The following is an 18,341-nucleotide window of genomic DNA, read 5'->3' as shown; positions in this document are numbered from 1 at the left end:
TCTGTATCACCGAGCTGAGACATTCCTTCCTCGATAGCAGTCATACCTTCCTGAAAGCAATGAATATAAAAAAAAGTTATAGTAAAGATTGATAGTCATAAAACATTAATATGGCATACCTTTAAATAATTTTCATATGCATTGAGAAAAATGAACATGCTACTTAACAAAGTAAGTTCCATAATCCTAACACAATAATCCTAACACAAGACAGAAATAGAGTGTGTAGTGGTGACAAACCTTCGACTTGCTGCTGGTGGAGCGATGTAGGTACTGTCCTAGTGTAGGGTGACTATCTTCTGATAGATGATGGTGGGGAACTGCATAGCACAAGGCAGAGCATTGGTGGCAACATTGATAGTTCACTGTAAATAAAACTTAAAAAATAATGGCAACATGATAACATCTTAACATAGAGATTGAAGGCCCGATAATGCATATAGAGATCATGATAGATGTCTTTGTGATCACATAAAGAAATGTAGTCGCAATGAATTACCATGTTCTTGGTTTTCGAGAAGTGAAGACACAAGAAGTTCCCATTCCATTCATTTCTAGTAACTCATAAATGCAAAATTGGGATGTAATTCGATGAATCCACAAATATCCATCCATTAATTCAATTCAATAAAAAGGACAGAACACAACATAATTGAATACAACCATAAGAATGAATGTGAGTACCAACTCCATCTCCATGCAATTGTTGTAAACAAAAGTAATCACTAATGCAGGAAACCCCAACAACAAATTGAAAACATGATAGAATGCTACAGGTGGAGCAGAATTTCACATTTGTCTTTTCCCGGGCAATTCTGAAAACTGCACATATATATATCTATATATTTATGACATAAAATAGTATTATTACTTTATTTTACAAAATATTTTATTGAAGTTACCATTCAAATACAAGATATATAAAAAAAAAACATCAAAATCAAAATAGAACACCAAAAAATGTGGGCTGAGAAGCAATCAATTCACTCAGCATATATAAAACCAGTCTCATAAGCATATGGCATTATTTAGTAATAAGTACAGAGATTGGCATACCTTTATATACCCATGAGTTTACAATTAAGTTCCATTTCCAGTTGTCCGAAGGTATGCATAATACTTTAGTACTTGTTTGTAATATAATATAGCTACAATTATAATGAAAATAGCACTGCAGATTCCTTTTGAAAATAAAATTTACGGTCAACAAACAAATAAAAATATCACTTGAATGAATCAAGATAGAACAACAATATGAAGAACAATAAGCAAAATAAAATTCTTTGTAATATAATATACATCATTTTTTTTTCTAATAAATACATTTAACTATCCATTCACATTGCATTACAAAGTTATACAACATCAACAGGTAATATTTCAAACCTTGTTAAAGAAACAAACAATTTCGCTTATTAGTCTTCTATGAGAGAGTACAACCAACGCAGTGTCAACATCTTTCTAAGAAACACAATATAAAATCACAGAACACAACATCTCTCTAAGAAATACAACACAAAGAAAAATCGGTACCCAAATCGATATTGTACCAGTAGAAAAAAATGAGAGAATGAGAGAAAGAAACACGGTGATTTTTTAGGTCTACGGTGAGAGGCGGCAAGCGGTTGATGTGGCTAGCGAGGATTTCAGAGGTATTATGCGAGGTAGAGCTGTTGCTTAATCGATTTCGAACAGGAGGCGTCGAACCAAAACCAAAACCAAAACCAGATTATCAAATTGGTTGGTTTATGGTTCGAACCTGGGTTTTGTATTTTTTATTTTTTATTTTTTAAAAAATAATATACTAACTTGGTGGGAAGTTGGGACCAACGATAGAACATTTGGCTGGTGGGTAAAGAAGAAGGAAAGTGAAAGAAATGGAGAAGGAAGAAAGAGAGATTTGGGGAAGAAAAAAGAGATAGAGGAAGACCTGTGTGTTGCTTGCGGTTATGAATGTGTAATATAAGCGATTAGGGTAAGATGCCACAAATATTATTATATATTATTAATTTTTTTTTCTGAAATTAAATAATAGTAATACTAATAAAAATTTTTTTATTAATAATTCATATTTTAGATTTTATAAAATTTTATTATATAATTATATTTAATTTAAATTATATTAGTTTTTGATGTTTGATAATTAATTTAATTATTTATAAAATTTATTACTATTTTAATTATTTTTATACACTTTGGAAAAATCTAGTTGATAGTAAAAAATTAGGGTAAAAAAAAATAATTTTTATTATTTCTTTTAATAAATAAATTATTTATTAATTTTTATTTAAGGATGAAAACAATTTTTGTCCGTTCTTAATTTGGGATGGAATTAAATTTGTTATTTATTTTGTTGCTGATTACTAATGAAATAACATTGTCTTTAATTTATGTTTCGATCTGTGATAGAATTATTTTTATCCCTAATTTCGGTCTCTAATGGGGAAGATTTTTTTTGTCCCTTCCTAATTCCCGTCTATAATTAGGATGGATTTTTTTATGTCCCTATTTTTCATCTCTATTAAGCACGAATTTATTCCATTCTTAAATTCCGTTGCCAATTGGTAAAAGATGAGCAATTTTCTAATTCAGTCCTTAATTCCGTTACTAATAAGGACAAAAAAAATTCTGTTCCTAATTTCCGTTACAAAAAGGTTAGTTTTTTTGTAGTGAGAAACTAATATTCCGATAAAATTTAAACTACAGCCTACTAAACTAAACTAATGCAGATATGATCTATCTTAGAAATCTATTGCAATCAACTAAACATGCAGCAGGAGAAGGCAAGGAGCAGCAGAAGTGAACATACTGCCTAAATTACAAACTATTAACCTAACCTAACACACTATAACTAAGCTATAAATTACGCAACTATACTAGGAGATTGTTTTAATGGCAGTTAAACTAGACCAGTTATCAAGACTACAAAGCTAATTAACAATTAAGAAGAACACTCAAACAAATTCCGAACAAATTGACTGCAAACCAATCTAATTCTAATCCTAACTAATCAGCAACATTTTAAGGCTAAAAACAACAGCGAACAACTAATTAAAAATACATAGTTTGAATAATCTAACTAGTTAAGCTAACTAATTATACTTCTATCTCAACTAAAGCCAACTGAACTAGCCTAAAATGGTACAGTTGGGATCAAGGATGAACTAAGACAATTAAGTAACAGTAAGCTAAAACATGTACAACTGCTTTTACACTATAATCTGAAAATTATCCTAAATCAACTAGATTACAACTACTAATTTACCTAAGAAGTAATTATTCTACAATCCCAACAAATTAGCAATCAATAAATAAGCCGGCATAAATAATTGAGAAGGGAATAAAAAATTTCCCTGATTCATGTCTTGTGCAACCAGATTTATTTTTTTCAAAAATTATTTTGGTATTATCGATGACTTCCCTCTTCACACTTGAATTGTTGTTCTCCCTTGAACAATTTGTAGCTTGAGAAGGGCTGCAAATAATCCAAAATATATTTTCAACAGCGAAAGACGAAATGCAGTCATATTATCTAAGAATTGAAGATATATGATTGCATTTAAACTCCCTTTTCGAATTCTTCGCGGCTCGGAAATATTCAAAACAGCCTCTCCTCACACTTATTGCAAAATAAGTGTGAATTCAATTTCGAACAATTCTGAAAATTTCCAGAGCACAGCAGATTGTTCCTTGAAAAACCTCTCACCGAATGCCCATCAATCAGCCCTTTGTAGGCTGTTCGCGATTAATCCTAAAATCATCATAAGAAAAAAATTCACAACTCATCTTATTTAAATCTCCTGGACACAGTCCGCAATTCACCAATCATATACCAACTACGTATACAAATTCGACAACTAATTCCAATCAATACTAAATCAAAACTTAAACATAATTTTAATCCTAATCACAACTACAATAAACATCAAAAGCACAATCGAATCCCCAAACAGCCCTGCAAAATTTCAAAGTATTAGTATTATGTTCGAAATTAAGAAATTCGATGAAAATAGGCAAGAGAAGGTGGAATTGAGTAATACAACCTTTCTTCCGATATTTACCAGTGGATTCGTAGGCAGTTGGAATTGGAGCAAGTGGTGCGGTTGGCTTCATCGTCGTCGGTGGGAGAAAAGAGGTTACGGTAAAGAAATATGGGGAATTTACGGATTAGGGTTGGACGAAATTGAAAGAAAATCGGGTGTGAAATTCATACTTTTCTTTAAAAATAGAAGATGAAGATGACGGAAGGAAGAGATTGCAAGCTAGGGCTTACTGAAAAGGCGAAAAATTTTAGGGGAAAAAGAATTGGGTGTCTAGAGGGAGAGTAGACGGAGAGAAAGAAAATGGTAAAGAAAAAGAGGAAAATATATAAATAAATATATATAAATTGATTCTTACCTAAAATTTATTTATTCATGACGCAAAGAATTGAATTATGAGAAATTGGAATATTTTTTTAGGTGTCGCATAAGGAAATAAATTTTTGCCCTAAATAGAGAAGAATAAATTATCTGCTTCGCTTCCAAGAGGGGCTAGTCTGCACTGCTTTACTTACGGTCGCTTCGCTGCACTTTTTTGAAATTGGCTTTGTTTGCAGACCCGCTTACTTCTCCCTCTTGTTTTCGCCGCTTGGCTAGCGGTGGCTTCCAACGGCTAGAGAAGACAGCGGCCTTCACATCTCAGCAGCAGCGGTGTAAAGAGGGCTTCGAGTCACCACTTGCTAGCGGAGTTCACAAGGACATCGTGTAAGTCCTGAATAAGCACAAAATTATGATTAATATTAGTTATTATTACAGTTATTATTATTATTACTAATATTATTTATTTATTATTATTATGTATAGAAGAAAAAGTGAAATGACACAGAGCAGAGAGGAGAGGCAAAGACACTGCTGCAGATTTTTTTTTTTTTTTAAATTTTTTGAATTTTTTTCTAGAAGATAAATGTCGCGCAGGTTTGATCCTTGAAGGATATCGCACACTCGAAACCTACAAATTATACCGCCGATAGATTAGAGGTTCAAAATAAAATAAAAAATTCAATATTAAAATTAAATTAGCATTAAACTAAATATTTTTCAATTAAAACAAAGATACTACGCTTATTCCCCGACAAAAACGCCAAAATTTGATTGAAGATTTCTGGGAGATTTAAAAAAAATATCTTTTTAAGATACAAAAATTATATATGTATAAAATGAAAATAGTGTCATGCGTATTCGTGTAGTAATAAAAAATCTCTTTAACCGGTGAGTGTCCGGGTCGAACTCAGAGAATATGCGAATATCCTATATTTAATTAGAAAAAGAGCAATGAGTTAAGGCGATCGAAAAAACTGAAAAGATAAATTGCAGAAATTAAATATAACTAAAAAGTGCTAAAATGTACGTATCTCAAAAAGGATGGAGCGAGACGTTTGTATCTGACTTTTGCGTTCCTTAATGGCTAAATTTCCTTGGCTGAAATGAGCAGGATGATGATGGTGTGATAGCGAAAAATATATGTATAATTGTGGGGTGGCTCGGAGGAAGGAGTGTGATCACATTTGTTCGTTTAAGCTCGAATCTCAACTCGGTTGGTACTTGACCTTAGGGGATTTACAACGAGGCTTCAGCGATACACGGCAAAGAACATTATTTGAAAGAAAAGCCGTTGTCACTGGACATTTCTGTGACCCAATACACAAGCTCATATACCCCATGAATTATTCTTCCAACCGTTCCGCTAGCGACTCTACCCCTCTGATACCTCTCTTTAATTAGAATCGAATTCAGAACAACAACTAAGCAGATCGACAAGGCTCCCGCTTACTTAGCTACATTGAACTACCTAGAATCTGTTAACGAATACGATGCGAAACTAGCTGAAATAGTCGATTCTTCTGTCGCTCTTCCGCAACATTTTCGAAATCTAACTTGAACAATTCAAATCGAACATGGAATATTTTGGTGAAGGTGAAGTGGAAAAGTGTTATAGGAATGTTATTAGCTAAAATAATATGTTGGAATTAAAAGAAAAAAAAAGAAGAGAAAATCAGTTTGTTCGCAACACAAAACCGAAAAAATCTCTTATTATTAAACTAGATAAAAATATGGAGGAGATGAAATAGAGAAAATGAAGTGTATGAAATGATGGATTGTGTATGATTATGTATATGATTGTGTATATATGATGGGTGCATATAATATACAATTAGAGGGGATATTTATAGGGGAAATGTTTCTAGAAGCTTCGCGATTACAACCGTCCATAAATAACTACTTCTAAAAATAGCTACTAACTACCTCTAAAAATAACCATAAATAACTACTTATTTTCTAAAAGGTTCTATAATAAAATTATATACAAAACAACAAAAAAAATGACTAAGAAATAGTGCAGAAATTCAATTAAGAGAGCTGGGAGAGTGCAGTAAATACAGAGTTGGGAGAGTGCAGTAAATGTAAGAGTTGAGGGAGCCTAGGCAATAAATGTAGCCACTGACCCAGCGGCAATAAATGCAGCCGTCGCTTGCTCAAATTTCCACACAGCCGGCGCTCGCTTTCCGCGCGGCATCACTTCGCTCACTTCCCCGCCAAAGTTTCTGCGCTCATAAATGCAACTGCTGCTCACGGATTAATTGACATAAAATTCCTCTTCGCTCAAATTTCCGTGCAATTTTCGTTCGCTTTCTGTGTAGCCCGCTGTTTGTTTTCCACACAGCCGCCGCTTCGCTCACCTCCATGCAGAGATTTTCACTCCGCTCACAATTTCCGTGCTCATAGATGTAGCCGCTGCCGTTGCTTTCCGTGCATCCGCCGGCCGCCACTCAGATTCCGCGCTCCCTCGCTTTTTAATTCGGTCATGAATTCCGCGCTCATAAAGCAGCCGTCGCTCACGGAATCCGCGTTCACTGTCTTCCGCACAACCGCCGCTCGCTTACTTCTATGCAGCCGTCGCTCGGATTCCGCGCCAGCCGCCGCTCAGATTCCATGTCAATGGTTGGCTTTGACTTTCGCACGTTGACTTTTATGTGTTGACCGTTGACTTTTGTTGACTTTCACGCCGACGGTTGTTTTTTACTCTTGAAGCTATTCTTTTGCTCTTTTTGGCCAATTTTTTACTCCCAAACAAATTTTAGAGCATTATTTCACCTGCATAAATATGACACACCTTATAAATAGTTATTTAAATATATATATATACTAAATAAAATAATTTAACCAAAATTAAATAGTTAAATAACACATAAATAATGCTTAAAAAATATAATTCAAGGAACAAATTATTTAGTTTAATTTATACCCCTAAATAATTATAAAATATACTTAAAATTTAATAAATTAATATTTTACACACAAAATACAATAAATACAATTATTAGAATAAATTAATATAAATAATACTAAAATTCGACATAAATAAATAATTAATGAAATAAATATAAGCTATAAAATATGACAAAATCAAGAGTTATCAACTATCATTTGGGAAAACAATCAGCCTTATCATTAAGTAAGTGTCGTTATACCACTTTCAAAGATAATTAATCCCATTTTACATGGATATATTTTTTGAAACACCACTTAGAATTACCTCAGACATACATCCAATTTGCTCAAATGATTAGAACTCAATTTTCCTGTCCCATACAGACCTTCTATACTGATAATGCTCTTGAATATAAAGATTCTACATTGTTAAGTTTTTTCTCTGCTCAAGGTACATTGATTCAGGGTTACTGTCCATACACCTCCCCACAAAATGGTCGCGTTGAACGCAAACATCGTCACATTATAGATATTTTTTGTGTATCCTTTTTGTCTGTCTCTTGTCGTGATAGGTTTTCGGGGGGAAGCTGTCCTCACTGTTGTTGTGACACCCCGGACCGCAAGCCACGCAAAACCGGGTGTGTCGAAATTGCAGAGTGTCCCTAAAAGTCAACACGAGTCTTTTCAGCACATTTCTGTCCTCATTTACTCGTATCTTGGGAGAATTCACAGGGGGTTACCCATTCTCAAATTACTTTAGAGTAAGTACGCTTAACTCTAGAGTTCTTTCAGTAGGGTTCCGAAAATAAATGTGCACATTGTTGACATGAATAGTCTATTCAATCTATTTAATTACTATTCAACCTCGGATGGCCTGACACCAGCTCATCCACACACGGGAGTTGACCAAGCAACGGTCCAACTCCGGGGGTATTATATTTTCCCCCACTTTAGAATGCAATGTCCACATTGCACCCCAAGAATCGTCAACTGCTAGGCCCCTCAACAGTCAGGTCAACGACTGTGGGCTGTCAAAGGTCGGCTATGATACCAACTGTGACACCCCGGCCCGTAAGCCACGCAAAGTCGAGTGTGTCAAGATCAGAGTGGCACCACAAGTCAACACGAGTCCTTCTAGCGCGCTTCTATCCTCACTCACGCGCACCCTTAGAGACTTCCCAAGAGGTCACCCATTCTCAAATTACTCTAAAGCAAGCACGCTTAACTCTAGAGTTCTTTCAATAAGGCTTACGAAAAATAATTTGCACATTGTTGACATGAGTAGTCTATTGATACACGTGATTTGATGACTTAAAATTTAAAATAGGGAATTTCTTATGAGTTTCTTAAATGGAATATGTATTATTGGACATGTTCAGATATAGATAATGAAGATGAAGTTGTTGACCCTTAATCGCAATATCACAATTTTTTATACTATTTTACTGGTGAGTTTCCAGGTGGAACACATAGATTTTAAGTAGCAACATTAAAAATCAAGAATTGCAATACATGTGACATGCAACGAAAAGCAGAAAGGGGGCTCGCTGCCAAGCGAGCCGAAAAGAAAACTAAGGCAAAAAATTAAAGAAAACAAGTAAAGAGGAGCAAACGGTTCTGTGCATTTGGTGAAGGTAGTGGGTGAACGATGGATGCAGCGAAAGCGGTGGTGAGCGGAGGCAAGTGGGTAAGGGCAACGGAGTATAGATATATGTATGCATGATAATAGGCGAGCGGTAGGGGTATACAGATGATGTTGTGTTTGCGTTGTATGTTAATAGATAGCTAAGTTCTCATGGATAAAGTGAGCGAATGAGGAAGGGGAGTAAGCAAAACATATATTTATAGTACATAACAAAATAAAAAGAAAATGTAATTGCATAAACCTGCTAAGACAAAATAATTTCGTTCGTACTTGACTTTAAGGGATTTACAACAAGAATTCAATGACGCCCAGAATCAGAACATTATACGCAAGAAAGTCTATTGTCACTAGAAATTTTGTGGTCCAATAGATCCATCATGCCTATGCCTAATTAATTATTCTAATCTCTATCTCATTAGTGGTTTTACCCTTTTGTTACCCCTCTTTAATTAGAATCGAATTCAGAACAGCAACTAAACAGGTTGACAAGGCTTCCGCGTACTTAGCTACGTAGAACTACCTAGAATATGTTAATGAATACGACATGAAACTAGACTGAAATAATCGATTCTTCTTTGTTCTTCCACACCAAAATAGTATTCTAATCCTAACATTTTGACACAAATATGACTCTTGGATAGAAATGATATTGGAGAAATCTTGATATTCATTACTTACTATAGAAAACCGTAAAACTCTACATTATGAAAGCAGTAAACCAAAGCAAAAACAAAATAGTAAACTATCCTAGAAAGCAGAAAGGTGAGCGCCCAGAAAAGGGGAAAATCTCAACTCTCTTAGCCATTCCTAACTAGAAAACTCCTTTATAGGGTTGGAGCTCTCAAAAAGCACTAAAAATCTGCATAATTGAACACTTGAAGGTATGTATGAGTTATAATACAAAAAGAAATTTGGCCCTATTTATAGATCAGAGAAGACAGTAGTTGCAAGCAGTTAAGAAGTGGCTCCAACCACTAAGCAGTTAGGCAGTTGGCGTCAGTTATTTTGTTGAAGCAATTGTACTGACCATAACTCCTAGGATGGTCGCTTTGCTTGCTTTGGAATATAAGTACATAGATATTCCACGCTTGCCCAGATGGCTGGAGGGCATCAACACAACTCAAGCGGAGCTGTCATCGCTGGCTGGTATCGGAATGGCTGAATCGCTGAAAGATAAACACTTAGTGAATTTTTGGAGTTGTTTATTCTCGCTTCGCTAAAGTGGATGTCTGGTCGCTGGTGCTGGCTCAAGAGGAAAGAGCGTCGTTTGCCCGAGCGGAAAACGCCGTCGCTTGACTTTCAATACTTTGCTTTTCTGGACCAGAAACATCGCTTAAATAGGCCAAAAACGTTAATAATCTCAATAGACGCGTTCTGGATCATACCAAGCAGAATAATTTAATAAAGTATGTCCTAAATCATATATATTGATGGTTTTCACATAAAAATTCAAGTACTACACCTTTAGTTTAGTTTTCAATTAGATTTAAATTTTAATATAATAACCAACGGAAACACAACTTTTAAAATTTATCTTAACTTTAAATCTAATCCAAAATTAAACTAAGAGTGTGTTTGTTTGGAGTTTTGATTTGAATAATAATAAAAAAATAAATTATAGATCAAAACATAAATGTACACGCCCATATTTTATTATACACGGTTGTGTTCTAACACCATCTTGGTACATGGTCGTAGGTATGTATACGGCTGTACAAAATGGAACATGGTCGTGTTATAACATGGACGTGTTTTATTATACACGGTCGCATTTTGTCCAGATCAGCTGCCACATCGAATCCCGTTACATTCACGTCGGCAATTTTCGTTGATTTTTGAATGGTGGGACCAAAATTGATTAAAATTGTTTATAATGAAATTAAAATTGATTAGTTTTTTAGATTGAGACCAAAATTGATACATTTTTTTTATATTGGGATTACTATTGATTCCAATATATTGTTGTTTCGTAACGAAAATTAACAAAAGACAGTTTGTGCTGCCTACGTGAACTTTATGGACGTAATTTAATAAATTTCATCATAATGAAACCGAAAAATTTTGTTACAAATATACTATTTTCTTGTAGTAAAAATTACACAATCCCATGTAAATTTTTGTGTTGTCATTGTGACATTTTGAATTACTTGAAAACAACCTACCAGAATTCGTAATGATCCTGGTCTTGTATTCTTCAATTGAAACTGATGAAAATTTTAGATTTTATTCTCCATTGCATTCCAAAGTATTAGAAGACTTTTTTACTAATTCAAATATATAAATATATATATATTTGGAGAAATGAATTTATATAGTCTAGCAAATATAATGTGGTAATTTGTTTTTTTTTTTATATGCTCACACGTGATCTTGTGTTTTGTTGAAACATGACTTAGATTTAGCGGTCTACCCTACCTAAAATCAAAGCAAAATGATTGTTTCAATTGGCAGAGTTTCTTTTGGGCTTATCCTAATTAATAAAAAGTAGGATTAGGGTTTAGGGTGTTTGGGGTGCTTATAAATAGATAGCTATGGTTTCTAGTCGTATGACATGATTGAAACTCTCTGAATCAGTATAATAAAATCTCTCCGGTTCCTGCCCGTGGACGTAGGTTGACAAACCATCACCGAACCATGTAAAACTTCTGTATTCTTTATTTTCTTTCTTTCTCGTTTTCTCATAACAAGTGGTATCAGAGCCATATCTGATTGATTGAAGATGTCCTCGTATAAGTTTGATCTAGAGAAGTTTAATGGGTCGAATGACTTTACGCTTTGGAAGGTCAAGATGAGGGCACTTCAAGTTTAACAAGGATGTGCGGCTGCGTTTGAGGGAGAAGACATGTTTTCTATAGACATGAAAGATGAGATAAATAAGGAGATTTTGGCAACAGCTCATTCCGTGATCTTGCTATCAGTTACTGATGAGGTGTTACGATAGGTTGTAGATCAGACAACGGCTTTTGGGTTATGGAATAAACTGTGGGAGAAGTACCAAAACAACTATCACGAATAGGCTATATCAGAAGCAACGTCTTTACACCCTTCGGATGTCCGAAAGTAATCAGGTAAAGGATCATCTTGATACCTTTAACCGTATTATTCTTGATCTTCAAGGGGTTGAGGTTAAAATAGATGATGAAGATCGAGCTTTAATTTTACTTGTTCATTACCTGGTTCCTATGAGAATTTTGTAGATACTATGCTATATGGTAGTACTACCATTTCTGTTAATGATGTGAAAGATGCTCTTATGCCCAAAGAATTGAAAAGAAAGGTTTATTTGGAAGAGGGTTTTGGTTCAGGTCTGTTTTCTGGTAGGGGAAGACCAGATGAAAGGAGTAACTGAAATGAGAGGTCACATTTAAAATCAAAATCTTCTAGCAAAGTTAAATGTTTTCTTTGCAAGGAAAATAGGCACATTAAAAGAGATTGTCCACGGAAGAAGTGATACAAAAGTTTATTCTAGTAACAGTGATAGCAGTACTGTTGTGGTACAAGACAAATTTTGATGATGGGGACTTTGGTGAAATTCTGACAGCGTGTAGTGCTAGTACTGCTGATTCCTGGATTATGGATACCGGTGCTTCTCACCATATGACGTTCTCTCGTGATCTACTCATTTCTTTTAAGGAGTGGAATGGAATGTGAAGTTAGGTGATGATGGGGTTCTAACCATAAAGGGGAGCGGGATAGTGTAGATAAAATTGCATGACGGTACTGTCAGGAAATTTGACTGTTGGTATATTTCTAAACTCAGAAAGAATTTGATTTATCTTGGAACCTTAGCCAAGAATGGTTTAAAATATCATTTTGAATGTGAGTGGGTGAAAGTCCTGAAAGGTGCTCTGATAATGATGAAGGGAAAACTGCAGCATGAAATTTATTTTCTACAAGGCAGTTCAGTGATGGGAACGGCGGCGGTATCCTAGTCCTTGGATAAACATGATGACAGGAAAAATTTGTGGCACAGTCGATTAGGTCACATGAGTGAGCAAGGGTTGTCTATGTTGAGCAAACAAATTTTATTTGGTAGGGATGTGATAGGTAAAATTCAATTATGTGAGGCTTGTGTAAAAGGGAAGCTACGCAAGGTGAGGTTTACTACAAGTCATCACACTTCAAAAGAAATTCTGGAGTATGTTCATTCAGACCTATGGGTCCCTCTCCGGTGAAATTGCAGGGCGGTTGTTCTTACTTTGTCACTTTCATAGATGATTATTTGAGAAAATTCTGGTTGTACTTTCTGAAGATTAAAGATGGGGTGTTTGGGAAGTTCAAGGATTGGAAGACCATAGTTGAAAAACGAACGGGTAAACAGGTCAAGACTCTAAGAACTGATAATGGGTTGGAGTTCTGCAACGCTCCATTTGATGATTTCTGCAAGAAAAAAGGGTATAGTGAGGCACCGCATTGTACGAAACACACCACAACAAAATGGAGTTGTAGAGCGAATGAACTAAACCCTCATGGCCCGTGCTAGGTGTATGCGCATATTTGTTGGCTTATCTAAGCAATTCTGGGCTGAAGCAGTTAACACTGCTAGCTATCTGGTTAATAGATCTCCATCAACTACAATTGACTTAAAGACTCCTCAAGAGGCATGGTCCGGTAAACCCTCTGATTACTCTAATCTAAGAATATTTGGATGCCCTGCATACGCTCATGTGAATGATGGTAAGCTGGAGCCGAGGGCGGTAAAATGCATATTTCTAGGGTATGCAACATGAGTAAAAGGTTATCGACTGCGGTGTACAAAAGGTAAAAATTCTGGTAAATTTCTTATTAACAGAGATGTAACTTTTAATGAATCTGCTATGCTTGATCAGAGTAGAGGTTGTGAAAGTATTGCAGGTACAAAAGATTGTGATGCTGACCAGAGAGTGGAGTTTGAGACTCATGACAGAGTTGTGTTAGAGGAAGAGCAGCAGGATAATACTATTGATCAATCCGATCAACCAGATCAATCAAAACCCCAAGGGAAACGGGTTGAGGGGGAAGCTGATGACGCTGGTATTGGGGTTGAAGATTACATATCAGCAAGAAAGGGGAAGAGAAATATTCAGAAACCAGTTATGTTTGCAGGATGTGTTAATATATGTGACATGAATTTTGTGGCTTATGCATTGGAGGTTGGTGATGATCTTGGCTCTGATGAGCCAAAGACATATAAAGAAGCTGTGGCAAGTAAAGATGCAGAAAACTGGATTATAGCAATGAATGAAGAGATGCAGTCTCTTGAAAAGAGCAAGACTTGGGATCTTGTTGCACTACGAAAAGGGGTGAAACCAGTGGGATGCAAGTGGGTCTTTAAAAAAAATGAGGGAATTCCTGGTTTTGAACCTGCTAGGTTCAAGGGGAGACTGGTGGCAAAAGGATTTTCACAGAAGAAAGGAATCGATTACCATGAAGTCTTTTCTCCTGTGGTGAAACACAAAACCATCCGCGTTAGTTTGGCAATGGTGGGTGCTTTTGATGTGGAGCTGGCGCAACTTGATGTAAAAACAACATTATTTCATGGTAATCTAGAAGAACGGATTTACAAGTGTCAACCGGAGGGATTCAACAGTTCTAAAGGGGACCAGGTATGCTTGTTAAAGAAATCTCTATATGGCTTGAAACAGTCTCCGAGGCAGTGGTATATGAGATTTGATTCTTTCATGGTATCTAATGGTTATACTCATAATCAGTTTGATAACTGTGTTTACTCGAAGAAAGTTTCTAGCGATTCCTTTGTGTATATTCTATTGTATGTGGATGATATGTTAATTGCAGCTAAAAACATGGCGGTAGTTCATGACTTGAAGGCTCTACTAAATGGTGAGTTTGAGATGAAGTATTTGGGTGCAACAAAGAAAATACTAGGTATGGAGATATGGCGTGATAGAGAAGCAAAACGGCTATGGGTTTCTCAAGAAAAGTATATTGAGAAAGTTTTGCAGGCATTCTCTGATGATCAATCCAAACCGATAATTACCCCTTTGGCGGCACACATTAAACTTGATCAAAGCACTATACCGGCTACAGATGAAGAGGTTAGCTACATGAAGATGGTTCCATATTCAAGTGCAGTTGGAAGTCTTATGTATACGATGGTATGTATGAGACCGAATCTCGCTTATGCAGTTGGTGTAGTGAGTAGGTTTATGGCTAATCTGGGTAAAGCTCACTGGGGAGCTGTTAAGTGGATCTTACGATATTTGAAAGGAGCGTCTGATATTTGTCTGGTATATGATGATAAAGACCATGGTGATGGTCTGGTTGGCTATGCAGACTCTGATTATGGGGGTGACTTGGTGAAACGAAGATCACTAACTTGTTTTATCTTCACTCTGTTTGGATGTGCAGTCAGTTGGAAGTCTACTTTACAACCTACGGTTGCACTATCAATGACTGAGGCGGAATACATATCAATGACTGAAGGTATTAACGAGGGTATCTGGTTACATGGTCTGGTGCAGAGTTTGGGTCTGAAGGTGGAGAAACTGGTATTATTCTGTGATTGTCAGAGTGCTTTGAGTTTGGCTAAAAATCCAGTGTATCATGAGAGAACCAAGCATATTGATGTGAGATTGAATTTTATCCGTGATATTCTAGAGGAAGACATGTTTTCTATTCAGAAAATAGCTATATAACACAATCCAGCTGATATGTTGACAAAGGCGCTACTGACGGAGAAGTTCGAGCACTGCTTGAACTTGGTGAATATTCGCAGGAGGTAAAGTCTCTCGGGGCATCTGGCAGGAAGGAGACGACTGAGAGATACTGATGAACCTTTGGCAGTTGGAGAAACTTCAAGTCAAGGTGGAGATTGTTGAAACGTGACTTAGATTTAGCGGTCTACCATACCCGAAACCAAAGCGAAATGGCTGTTTCAATTGACAGGGTTCCTGTTGGGCTTATCCTAATTAATAACAAATAGGCTTAGGGTTTAGGGTGTTTTGGGGTGCTTATAAATAGATAGTTATGGTTCCTAGTCGTATGACATGATTGTAACTCTCTAAATCAGTATAATAAAATCTCTCCGGTTCCTGCCCATTGATGTAGGTTGACATACCGTCACCGAACCACGTAAAAATTTTGTGTTCTTGATTTGCTTTTTTACTCGTTTTCTCATAACATGTTTGTTTGCCGATTTGGATTTTAATTTGAGATTTGAATACTAAAAATTTTGAATTTAAATAGCTGTATGTGATATAAATAGGTATTGATATGATATTTTAAATGTAATATTAATTTTTAATATAGTATAAAAAGTAAAAATAAGTGTTTGATTTGATATTTTTTAAATTAAATTAACGAACACACATTCCTCTCTGGAAATGTTCTACAAGTAAATCTTTTTTGCTGAAATATTCTTCGGGTGTCGGATTTGCCACCATGTCTCACCAATGTTGACGTGGCTGAAGTGTCAGCTCTACACCGACACCACATCAACGACACCAGAAAATTTATATGTTTGTTTTTTTTGTTTTTTTTTTCAGTTAAAATCAAAATTAGACCAAATTTTAAAAATAATCTGCAATTTTTTTTTTTATAAAAATCCGAATTTGTTTTACAATTTTGAGTGATAAATTATAAAATTGATCAGCGAATATATATTTTAATTATGACTGATAAATTGTAATTTGTTTTTTACAATTTCGTATAATTTTGACCGAAGTCAAAATTTCGATTTTAAAAAATAAAAAATTTTAATGTATCATTGATGTGAGGTCGATGTGGTGCGGATATTTCCGCCATGTCAGCGCCACAACAGCAACAAGATATGATAGAAATCCGATATCGGAAGACAATTTCAGCGAGATTTTTTTATTTACAAGATTATTTTCAGACATGGTCTTAGAATTATAATTGATTAAATTAAGTATTTGTTAAAATAATTATTTTATTTCTACTATGAGGTATTCACAATTTATATCCTCAAATTTGACCGTCTTTTCAAATTATGTCCCAATAATAATAATTTTGTAAATAATATGCTTAATTTTCACTAATTAGCGTGAAACTTAGTCTAATTGACAATCATAGACTAATTATTTAATATTCATGAGTTTCTCTCTCTTCTTTCTTCCTTAATATTTCTCTCTTATTTTCCTTTTTATTATTATATATATTTAAGTTTATATTCTTATTATTATTATACTTTTTTGCATTAATTTATACTAATAGTACATAATATATTTTTTATATTATGTTGTATTAAGCAAAAAGATAAATTCCTTTTTGCACTCATTTTCGGCATATGAACAAGACTGTAGGTCGCTTGTTGCAATTGTTGATTGATGTCAGTTTGGAAAATCTCTAGAGAGACAGAAAGTTGACTTAGTTGGCCACTTTGACTGTATTAAAATGTGTCTTTTATACATTGGAATAAGACAAAAACTTGTCTCGTGAAGAGGATATGCAGGAGAAGTCAATGATATATCTGTCTTGTCTTTTCGTGTGTGACATTAATTGCCTCGTACACACGGATCAAAACATGCATACAAACCATATTCATCTTGGAGAGCAAAGTGTGTAATTTGTTTTGTATGTACGTGTTTGAATCGAGTGGGCTTCAGACACTTCTTGAGCGTTTTGTTCTCTCCACTTTACAGAGTGTTGAGAGTTGCATTAATGGAGCTTTTAAACTGACGAAAAGAAATTCATGGAGTTAAAGCGAATGAGATAACCAACTGGTATGCGACCTTACTCTTAACTTGACTGTTGGTCAGCTGGAGTTGTTATTACGTTGTAACAGCCAGTCCATTTGAGTTTGTAAAATGATATCGAGCTTGGTTAAAGGATATGTTGGGTTTATTTGTTTGGTATCATGGATTATATAAACAAGTGTTTGATTTAGTTAAGACTTGGAATCCCCAAACATAAGTTTGAATACTGAACTGGGTAATAAATTGCATGTGTTGTTTACTTTATTTGTATTTACTCAACTATCGATTTGTGCACAAATACACACTGTTGTTTCAATCGTGCGATAACGACGTTGTAAAAGTTGCATTTACGTTGATACGTTCTACAATTCCGTTGTGTATGTAACTCAGAGGAGTTTGATCTCTTATTCAATTGGTGCCCCGATTTCCAACATATTATATAAAGATATTTTTTACGAAATAATATATTAATTAGATATTTATAAAATTATAAATTTTAAAATATTTACATACATAAATGTTATTTGGTAATTTGATTTAATTCAACTATTAAAAAAATAATTTCCAAAAAAATATATCAAATCACAAAACTATTTTTATTTTTTATTTACATTTTAAAAATATTACATTTAAAATATTACATTAATTTCTATTTATATTACATGACCCAACTATTCAAATTTAAAATTTTATTATCAAATAAGAACCGGAAATTAAAATGCCAATAAAATTGTAGTTTTTATATATATAATGATTATAATTACTAATATTAATTGATGATGTAAAAATAAA

The 18,341-nt window shown here is 34.7% G+C and overlaps 1 protein-coding gene and 1 long non-coding RNA gene across 3 annotated transcripts in view; one reads left to right on the top strand and one right to left on the bottom strand.

Moving 5' to 3' along the window:
• Window positions 1-18,341, top strand: part of LOC127266544 (cytochrome P450 71D95-like) — a 42,978-nt gene that overhangs the window by 8,386 nt on the left and 16,251 nt on the right. The gene's annotated exons all lie outside the window — the stretch shown is intronic.
• LOC127266545 (uncharacterized) lies at window positions 3,764-4,392 on the bottom strand. 2 transcript variants are annotated; one of them, XR_007842159.1, is made up of 2 exons: window positions 4,044-4,392; window positions 3,764-3,955 (listed from the first exon to the last, which is right to left on the bottom strand). It is a non-coding gene; the product is annotated as an uncharacterized LOC127266545 (long non-coding RNA). The 2 variants fall into 2 exon arrangements; XR_007842160.1 differs by having other exon boundaries at window positions 4,062-4,392.

Source organism: Andrographis paniculata, unplaced genomic scaffold, assembly GCF_009805555.1.
Source record: "Andrographis paniculata isolate CXL003 unplaced genomic scaffold, ASM980555v1 Contig76END, whole genome shotgun sequence".
In the NCBI taxonomy this organism is placed as follows: domain Eukaryota; kingdom Viridiplantae; phylum Streptophyta; class Magnoliopsida; order Lamiales; family Acanthaceae; genus Andrographis; species Andrographis paniculata.
The sequence above is the reverse complement of the archived record's forward strand: the minus strand, read 5'-3'. Positions and strand labels throughout refer to the sequence as shown.